At 35.9% G+C, this 9,916-nt stretch overlaps 1 long non-coding RNA gene across 4 annotated transcripts; it reads right to left on the bottom strand.

Moving 5' to 3' along the window:
• Positions 1-1,404: 1,404 nt before the first annotated feature.
• On the bottom strand, positions 1,405-9,916 carry LOC116263899 (uncharacterized). 4 transcript variants are annotated; one of them, XR_007574572.1, is made up of 6 exons: positions 9,383-9,538; positions 7,998-8,149; positions 7,028-7,272; positions 5,015-5,143; positions 1,905-3,418; positions 1,405-1,817 (listed from the first exon to the last, which is right to left on the bottom strand). It is a non-coding gene; the product is annotated as an uncharacterized LOC116263899 (long non-coding RNA). The 4 variants fall into 4 exon arrangements; XR_004174742.2 differs by lacking the exons at positions 7,028-7,272; positions 9,383-9,538 and adding an exon at positions 9,790-9,916; XR_004174740.2 differs by lacking the exon at positions 7,028-7,272 and having other exon boundaries at positions 9,383-9,532.

Below are 9,916 nucleotides of genomic sequence, written 5' to 3'. Positions count from 1 at the left end.
TGCTTGCAGAACTTGATTAAGTCTTGATAAGTCTCAATGTTAGAGCTCGTGTCCAAGACTCAGGCACTGAGATTCCTATAATCGAGCAAACACAAATTGGCACTCACTTAGGTATTTAACTGGCACTTAGATTTTTGGAAGAAACTATTAAAGTCTTAGGTCAAGTCCCATAAGTTATGTCCATATTAGTAGATTCTTTTTTTCCTCATTTACAAAGTTCTCCAATCAATAGTACAATTTGGACTTTGCAAAAGTTGCCGACATTAGACTGGGGACAAACTGTTGAGATTTGGTATTTTTATGGCCTTCCATCTTGGAAATTTCAATAGCCAATGCACCTAAGAGTTGCATACCTACCAATTTCTTTCTTTCTCTTTCTCTTTCTCTTTCTCTTTCTCTCTCTACACACATGCACACACAGTGCAAAAGCTATCAACATCATAACCATTTTTGAAAGACATTTCTACATGTCCACTTTTGAACCATTAAATTGTTTTTCGTGGTGCTAATGATTTTTTAAGTTGGGATTTGCCCAACACAGGAAAACCCATTACGAATGTGTACATATTAAAGTGCATCTTCATGACATTCTCACATTTAGCATTTATTTTAATCACCCGGTTAGGTAACCCAATGAAAGCTTTTTCATGTTACTAACTTTTCATTTCCCATAGATTTTCATATACATATATGTATAAATAAGTATATACGTATTTCATTTTCTCTTCTCTCTATAGAATCCTCTCTCTTTCTCTTCGAGTTAATACCTTCTTTTTATAAATTTTAATATACGTACATATATATATGTTTCTATATCTCTCTCTAAAATCTTCTACTCTCTCTCTCTCTCTCTCTCACTCTTACATTTAAGACCCTCCATCTATAAATTTTCATATACATATGTCAATACAACTATATATACACACACACAAATATGCACCCCCCTCTCTTTTTAAAATTTTTCTTTCTTTCTTTTCATAATCTCTTTATCTTTCTCTGTCTGCCTATTCCTTTTGACTTAAAAAATCTTTTATTTTCTTTCTTCCATTCTTTCGAAAACTTTTTTTTCAAGATATAAGATTTTAATTTTCATTTATTGACTTTACCCCATTCTCTGTAGTAGGAAGCAAGACCTCTCGGGCGGGTTACCCTTACTTGTATCTTGTCCTATGGGCTATACCTATAGCAACAACCAACATCCTCCCTTGGATGCAACTCTATCCTTAAATCACTCCAGTTGGTTATACAAATGCGCAACCAAAGCTGCCACCATGTGCAGCAATGAATCTCGTCCACATCTTTCAAAAAATTAGACAGATCGCCAGCTTATTATAGAGCATAAATTATCACAGAAAAGACACAATCAAGAACGAACCTTAATGCTTGGTTCGCTTCTTGTGAAAGTGAATCATGCGTTGCATGTTGCCATTTATTATATATCTCTAAAACAATTAATGATACCAGCTTTCCCCAAAGGCCACAACTTTCTTAAACACAAAATCTATCAACCCTAGAAACTAGTTACTCTTCCCTATCAAGCTGTACTTGGACATCAAGAGCATAAGTTTTCTATGAGTTCTCAGATGCAACAACCTAATAATGTTTTTTAAGGTCATCTTCTCAAATCCATCAAACATAAATGTATTTGTTCGAGAATCCCACTTCTGTGCCAAGACATACAAGGGGCCTCCTTGGAGTTCCATGGTGCTAAAAGACGACATCTCCAATAATTGCATTGTGGCCAATCTCTGCTTTTGAAAGTTTGATAGAACTTCACACCAATCAATGACCGAATGCCAATGACAACATCTGTATTTCTGTAACACAAATACTAGTGTCAAAGACATTATTTAGTACAAAAAATTTAAATACAATTACTTGAATAAAGGTCATAGATTACTTACATCGACATTACATGATCGTGCTTTTTTATTTCCAACTATCTATACTACTTCTAATTTGGTTGACTGTTTTCTCCTTCGCCTAGGAACCCTAATTTTTAGTGCAGGCATAGTCAGCACATCTAACACTAATCCCTCTAGTTCATCCAACAATGGATTCTCATCTTCATTATCCTCCTCATTTTCATTCTCCATCTCTAGGATTCACTCCTCTTCCACCGTCTCCTCATCCTCAATTTCCATCTCTCATGCATTCTCCATCTTTGTGGCATGTCCCTTCATTTTTACTACCTCCTCCTCCTCCTCAAATTCCTTCTCCCCTGCATTTTGCCTCTCTACAGCCTATCCTTGATTTTCATCACCTCCTCCTCTTCAAATTCCTTCTCCCATGCATTCTCTAAATCTGTGGCCTATCCCTTCACTTCCACCACCTCCACCTCCTCATTTTCTTTCACCCCTTCGTTCTTCCTTTCCACGGTCTGCTTCACCTCAGGTCACATAAGATATGCTACAATGACAGCTTCATCTTCAGGTTCCCCATCCTTTTTTCGTTCTGCCAAAATGTCGTACCCACCTATCATTCTATCTCTTTTTAAGCTCTTCAAATTTTGTCCAATGTACAAGTTGACTTCACCCCAACAAACATCGCACAATGGACAATCGGTGTAGAATTCTTCGTATTGATTGAAATAGACATGGTTGTTCTACAAGAAGCAAATGAACAAATATAAAATAGTAGAAGAACAATCCTATATAGAGCTGAAGATAAACAAGTGAATATAATATAGTAAAATAACAATGGTATATAGAGTTGAAGGTAAACAAATGGATATAAAAAAGTGAAATAACAATGTGTGTTGAAAATAGAAACAAAAGGATATGAGATAATGATATAACAACGCATGTATATACTATATAAGATAAACATAAGATAATGAAATAACAACACATAAATATACTATAGAAGATAAATAAAAGGATATGAGATAATGAATTAACAATGCATGTACATCCTGTAGAAGATAAACAAAAACAAATGAGATAATGAAAAAACAATGATGTACTGAAGAAGGTAAACAAAAGGATGTTATCTCATATCCTTCTGTTTATCATCCACACTATAAAGTCATTATTTTATTATCAAATATCCATTTGTTTTATCATCTATGGTATATACATGCATTGTTATTTCATTATCTTACTTCCTTTTATTTCAACTATCGCTGTGGTTATGGTTCTGTCAAAAAATGCCGAGGCTTCTTCAGTCGCTGCAATATAAGGACTGACGACCATATAATAAAGGTCTTTTGGATTGTTGGCATGCACAAGGACATCCATGGTTTGGCCTGGGGTTAGAAGGAGAAAGTCTCTTTGAAAAGGTTTGAGATAGGATCCATCTCTGCCAACAACTGTAAGGGTATGATTTGCTATTGCAAAAAAGTGTCCACTGAGCATCGCACCATTTACGATTCGAAGCAGGTAGCTTTTGCCCTGCTCAAAGACGAATCTCGTTGTTCCTGTGGACCAGAAAACATATCAAAGGGGTTAGGAAATTTCAACGATATATATACAAGCTAGCCACAAATGGTTTTCTAATCTTAATTTATGATTTGCATGATTGCGTAATCAAATAGCTGCAGTCAGTTGCATATATATCTATCTATATATATATATATATATATATATATATATATATATATATATATATATATATATATATATATATATATATATATATATATATATGCATGATTTCAAAAATATGTTTAAAGAATTTATAGGTTTGTAGCTCGTACTAACTACCAAGTATATACTATTCAGATTTATTTCATTTTTGGATTGATTTTAACTGAACTTCATGCATGAGTACAAGACCAACAGTACTCAAATAAGTCTTGATCAGTTTCGATGTTGGAGCTCGAGTCCAAGACTCAGGCAGTAAGACTCCTTATAATTGCGCACTCATGTACAAATGGTTCTCCTAATAGCAAGCACATTTGACACTCACATAAGACACTTGGATTAATTTGGAAGAGACAGTTGAAGTCTGAGATCAAGTTCCACTATTTATGTCCACATTAATGTTTTCTCTTTTACTCATTTACATGGTTCTCTGATCAATAGTACAGTTTGGGAAACAGCCGACATTTGTATTGGGGCAGACTGTTAAGATTTGGTACTGTTTTGGCCTTTCATCTTGAAAGATCAATGGCCAAGATGATTCCTTGGGTCATGTGCCTAAGAGTCACTTACCTACCAATTTCTCTCTTCCTCTCTCTCTCTCTTTCTATATATATAGAAAGAGAGAGAGAAAGAGAGAGAGAGAGAGAAAGGAAGAGAGAACTTGGTGTGTGTATATATATATACACACACACACACACACCAATTTCTCTCTTCCTCTCTCTCTCTACATATATATATATATATATACACACATATATACTCTCTCTCTCTCTCTCTATATATATATATATATATATATATATATATATATATAAGGAGAGGCTATCAACCTCATGAATGTTTTTTAAAAGCCATTTTTATGTGTCGACCTTTGAAAGATTAAGTTGCTTCTTGTGGTGCTCATATTTCGAGAGTTCAGTTAGATAGATGCAAAACACTGGAAGTACTATAGGAACAGAATAGATTTCTATAATTAATTTTGGGGGACTTTCTATGACCGTTAACCACAAAACTTTGTCAAGTTTGTTCAATATATTGGATTTTTATGACATTCTTTTAACATATAATTTTGGATATTTTACATCCATTTGCACAATTGAATTAAAAAAGAAAAGTTGGTGGCAAGATATATGTGTATGTAATGCCTGCTAAATGCTGCCACTTCTTCATAATTAACAGAAAAAAATCTCAAATTTCTGGTATTTAATCAGATTTTTTTAATTTTAAAAAATTAAAAGTTTTAGACACGAAAATGCTTATATAACCATCAAACCAAATATAAATTTAACCCACAATCCATCCAAGCATGATATTTGGGCAGCAAGACCAATGGACTACTAAGTCTATGTCATCTCTCTCTCTCTCTCCCTCTCACACGCGCGTGCACACATGTAAATACGGAAGAAAACAAAAAGATGATCCGGAATTACCTTTTGAAGAACAATTGTGTTGGTCACCTGGTTGACCATTTATGGTGAAGGCATTGGATACGTTAAAACTTCCACCATTCAATAACTTTTGCTGGAGCATGGCCATCACATCCCCTACCCACCATTCACCTAAGGTATTAAGAAGTAAAATGAGCATTAAGATGATTTTCTTAATCACATAAAACTATATATATTGGTAAATACCAGATCACTTGGGTAAGAAACAAAACCAAATATCTTTTGTTTTAAAAAGAGATTTAAACAAAATGTGAACCTCCTAATATATTTATAAACACTAATTTAACATAAATTGTGCTTCATTTCAAGCTATTTTTATAAAAGAATTGATCCTTCTACCACCAAAATGTTGATGTTATAAGAAAAGTTCACATTTATTATTAAAGGAAAACAATGACTAACTTAATATATGCTTCTCACCAAATCACTTTCTTGCAAAAAAGCCGTTTTAATAATTAATTTAATGGACATGGTTTTTGTCACGAACTTCCGTGTGTGTGTGTGTGTATACACACACACACACACACAGAGAGAGAGAGAGAGAGAGAGAGAGAGGAAGAGAGAGAGAGAGATTCAAAATTGGTCAAATACCAGATATCGTCAAATGGCTCAAAATTAAGAATTCATAGACTGAAAATTCCATAAACCGTTGCTAAAAGCATACAAACGGGTATTAAATTATAAATAGTCGCTGATGTTTCTGTAGTGACCTTCTTTTAGTGATAAATTTTTAATTTTTAGATATCCAATAATATTTAGCACTCAACATATTTGAATACAAAGTGTAGTATCACCTGTCATGGTTGTTTTTTAATTATCATACCTACTCTGCCTACTGCCTTTTATGCGACAGTAGTTACCACAATATAAACTAGAGAAATAGACCATATATAATTGGTTTTATATAGAAAGACACAAAAGGGCGCCATTATGTTTTGTATTTTGAAAAGACTTAAATAATATCCCTAGAAAGAAGCAAGGGATCTCAATTAAAGAAATTTATATAATTGATCTTTTGGTGGTTTTCAGTCTCTTGAAAATACAATTGGTTTTTCATTTTTCTCAACCTAATTTTCATCCTTTGATTTCCTTAAAATCAATGGTAATTCCCATCAAGTGTGACACATGTGGGTCTGGTAGCAGTACCAAAATTTCAGTATATATATATATATATATATATATATATATATATATATATATATATCCCTCATTGAAGCTCCCTAGAATATATTAGCCAAAAATCGTATGCATTCTGTCAACTGAAGAAACATCCTTCGATGTTTTGTGCACAAATGAGAAACTTAAAAGAAGCGTATTTTCTTCCTTAAAAACGAGGCAACAATGGTAATCAGCTGCTAGGAAAAGGAAAGTTAATACAATTGAAAATATTCCAACGACCCGCATACACACACACACATAGATGCAAACCTACACATGTTTGGATAAAAAAACAATCGTACATACTAGAACCCTATATAGCCTTCAAATATACATTATATACATTATATATATATATATATATAGCCAATGAACCAATATATACCAGTCTTTGATGGAAAAAATCTGGATCATTGATTCAAATGAGAACATAAGTTGTAAGTATAGAAGGCATGCTATTTTTTACAGTCTAAAAATACCAAAAGGAGACGAGATTTTATTTAAGGAGCTCATTTGTTTCTCTTTTTTTTTTCTCATTCTCCCCCATTTGGAAGGGTATTTCAGACTCTTCAAATTGAAGAAAATTGAGGTTACAATGCTCTCATTTCACACTGTCACCATCTGATCTTAATGATAGACATGCCAGCTTTTTTTTCAACTTAAACTCTAGTCTGATATCGGTTAAATCAGCGGTTCATATAATTCCTATACATATCTGGCCTGTTAGCTACAGTTTTCATATACATGCATACATATATACGTACACACATACCCACATGCATGCATAAATATATAATGATGAAAAAAAAAGAAAAAGAGATCATCAAGTGAGCTCACCTATGACAATGACATATTCTTTGTATGGAACAGGGAACGGATATGTGAATCCAGGTTTTGGGTAAACAACTACAGCTCCATGCACTGTATGGCGAGTCCAGTCACTGTGTGCATGATACCAAATGGTGCCTTCTTCGGTACTCAAGAATAAATCATGGGTGAAATTTGATCCGGAAGGAATACCACACATGGTGATGTATTGCGGGCCATCTGACCAAGGGTTCCTCGGGTTTAACAAGCCATTTCTGGGTCTCACAAAATTTGAATTGCATTAATGTACACTTTCTTGCACTCTTATATATTATTTTGCGTGTGTGCGCGTGTACTTAACATGTTCAAGTTTCGCTTATGAATCTCTCTATGGATTATATATATATATATATATATATATATAGATATATATATATATATATTGTTGATGATCATTTATGAGAAGATAGTTGTGGTAGAAGTTATGTTTGGCAACAATAACATTGTAGTTACTGTCTCACTAATCTATCCCAAAAAAAAGATAGATTCATGGAACACTATAACAAGTGTTCCATGAATATGCTCTATTTTTTAGGACAGATTTATAGAACAACAACGGTGGGTTACTGTTAGCAAACGTCCCATCAAATGACCAATGGCCATACATATGTTTTTTCAAATTTTTGGCTGTTGGTTTGCAAATGTTTTCAGAAATTAACCCACAAGGGTATCCTAGTTAGTTGGTCAAAGCATTGTTTTCGCTTGTGGAAACAATTTTTGAACAATGCTCTAATACATGTGGAAGAAAGTATTTTTTTTATTGCTTTTACTTTTAATATTTGTTATCAACATAACAGCAGCTGAAGCGGCATTTGATGTGCTATAGTCTAACTAAAAATAGAGAATGATCATGTGTGCAGATTATAAACCACATGTCAAATCATGAGCCAGCTAAGTCGACCAATTTCTGAAAAATAACGGTATTGAAAGCGTTATATACCAGTGGATGGTGACCGGGTAAGGAGCTTCATTTACGACATTCACTATCAACCTGTCGCCTTTGCTCACATATAAAGTTGGTCCCGGAAGCTGACCATTAACGGTCAGGATCTCCTTACTTGCACAGAGTCTCGTGATGTTCGTTGGAGCCACCTGAGCAAGGCCGTAGAATATGTTAAGGCATATAATATGCATGGATCTCTCTCTCTCTCTCTCTCTCTCTCTCTCTCTCTCTCTCTCTATATATATATAGATGTGCGGAGAGTTAGAAATATTTTTCTAGGGAGCACTGTTATTACAAATTTTAATCTTTAAAGGGCACTCGTGTAAAAAGTTCAAAACTAAAGAAATCTGTTTGTGTAAATGGAGAGAATTTTGTGGAATGGTGTGGGTATTTTTCCTAGCAACCACAACATGGCTCCACCATATATATATATATATATATATATATATATATATATATATATATATATAGAGAGAGAGAGAGAGAGAGAGAGAGAGACCGAGCATCTGATCATCATCAGTTAAATGACAAGTATCAACACACGCATACACATTTTGCAGTTCCATTTTCACTAGTCTTACCATTTTTCCAATGAAAAGGTGCCCAGTAAATTTGTGATATGTCCTTCATTGCAGTAGTCAATCCGAGAAACTATGGGTCCCAAGACACAGGCAGAGGGTGGCTCAACACTGCTGGCCTTCTAAAAGTCCATTCCCCAATTAAACTTGGAACTCGTACATGTACATGTGGGTTGGAATATTACCACGTACATACTTTTCAAAACTTTTATAAGGGCACCTTGAATTTTTCAAAAAAGGTGGCCAGGCCCTGGCGCTGCCTGGGCCCCACCTATGGGCCCTACAGGGCTCGATGGTTGCAAAAATGTATGAATACAAGAGGGAGAGGGAGAGGGGGAGGGGAAGCGGAGAGGGAGAGGGAGAGGGTGAGGGGGAGAAGAGAGGGAGCGCAGAGGGAAACAAGGGAGAGGGAGAGGGAGTCAGGGCGGACTGCCGAGAGGGAGGAGAGCGGGGAGGGAGGCCCGAGGGCGGGGAGTCGGGCCGGGCCGGGCTACTGCCGGGCCGGCTTATCTGGTTCGGGCCTGGCACAGGCCAGATTTTTCTCGGCCCGAACCCAGCAGGCCCCGGCGGCGGCCTGGCCTGTTGCCGAGGCTTAGGCTTAAAATACAGACATCTTTTTATAATATATTCTTCGGTTGCTGCACTTTCAACACACGATAGTTTCAAGCTTCTTTTCTTACGAGAACAACGGTTGTGTGGCAATAGTGGGAGCGCTACTAGTGGCCAGTGAGGTCAGCCTTTTAAGAAGCAAGGAAAACCAAAACAGAAAACAAAAGGAGGAAGAAGATGATGAATAATACGTACAATAAAGACGTGATAGTGAGTCTCTGAAAAGACGGGAAAGGTGAGGAAGCATGAAAGAAGGCACGCTAAAAGCTGCAGGAGCAGAGGTTCCTTGTGGAAATCCATAACCACATAATTTAACAAGACGTTAGTTACTGGTTACATATATAGGGGGACAATCAATACTCCCATATATATGTCCAACAACTAGCCTCTTACCCTCCTTGCCCACCGGTAAGAAGCTTAGGTGAGTCTCTGCTTAGCTTCGTTAGCTCATATAGCTGGAGGTTGCGGGCTTGAGAATGTACTTCATCACTTGTCCCCGAAGACGACCGTTAGGTGGGTGCAGTTTCCATTTAGCTTCTTAATAGCAAGGAAAACCCAAACGAAAAATATGGGGGGGGAAGAGGATGATGAAAAATACTTACAACAAACTCGTGATAGTGAGTCTCTGACAAGACCGGAAAGATGAGGATAAAGCATGAGAGAAGACACGCCAGAATCTGCAGGAGCAGAGGTTCCTAGGAAATCCATAACCAAACGATAGAACAAGAC

The sequence above is a fragment of the Nymphaea colorata genome, chromosome 11, assembly GCF_008831285.2.
Source record: "Nymphaea colorata isolate Beijing-Zhang1983 chromosome 11, ASM883128v2, whole genome shotgun sequence".
NCBI classification, from domain to species: domain Eukaryota; kingdom Viridiplantae; phylum Streptophyta; class Magnoliopsida; order Nymphaeales; family Nymphaeaceae; genus Nymphaea; species Nymphaea colorata.
This window is presented reverse-complemented; position numbering and strand designations above follow the sequence as displayed.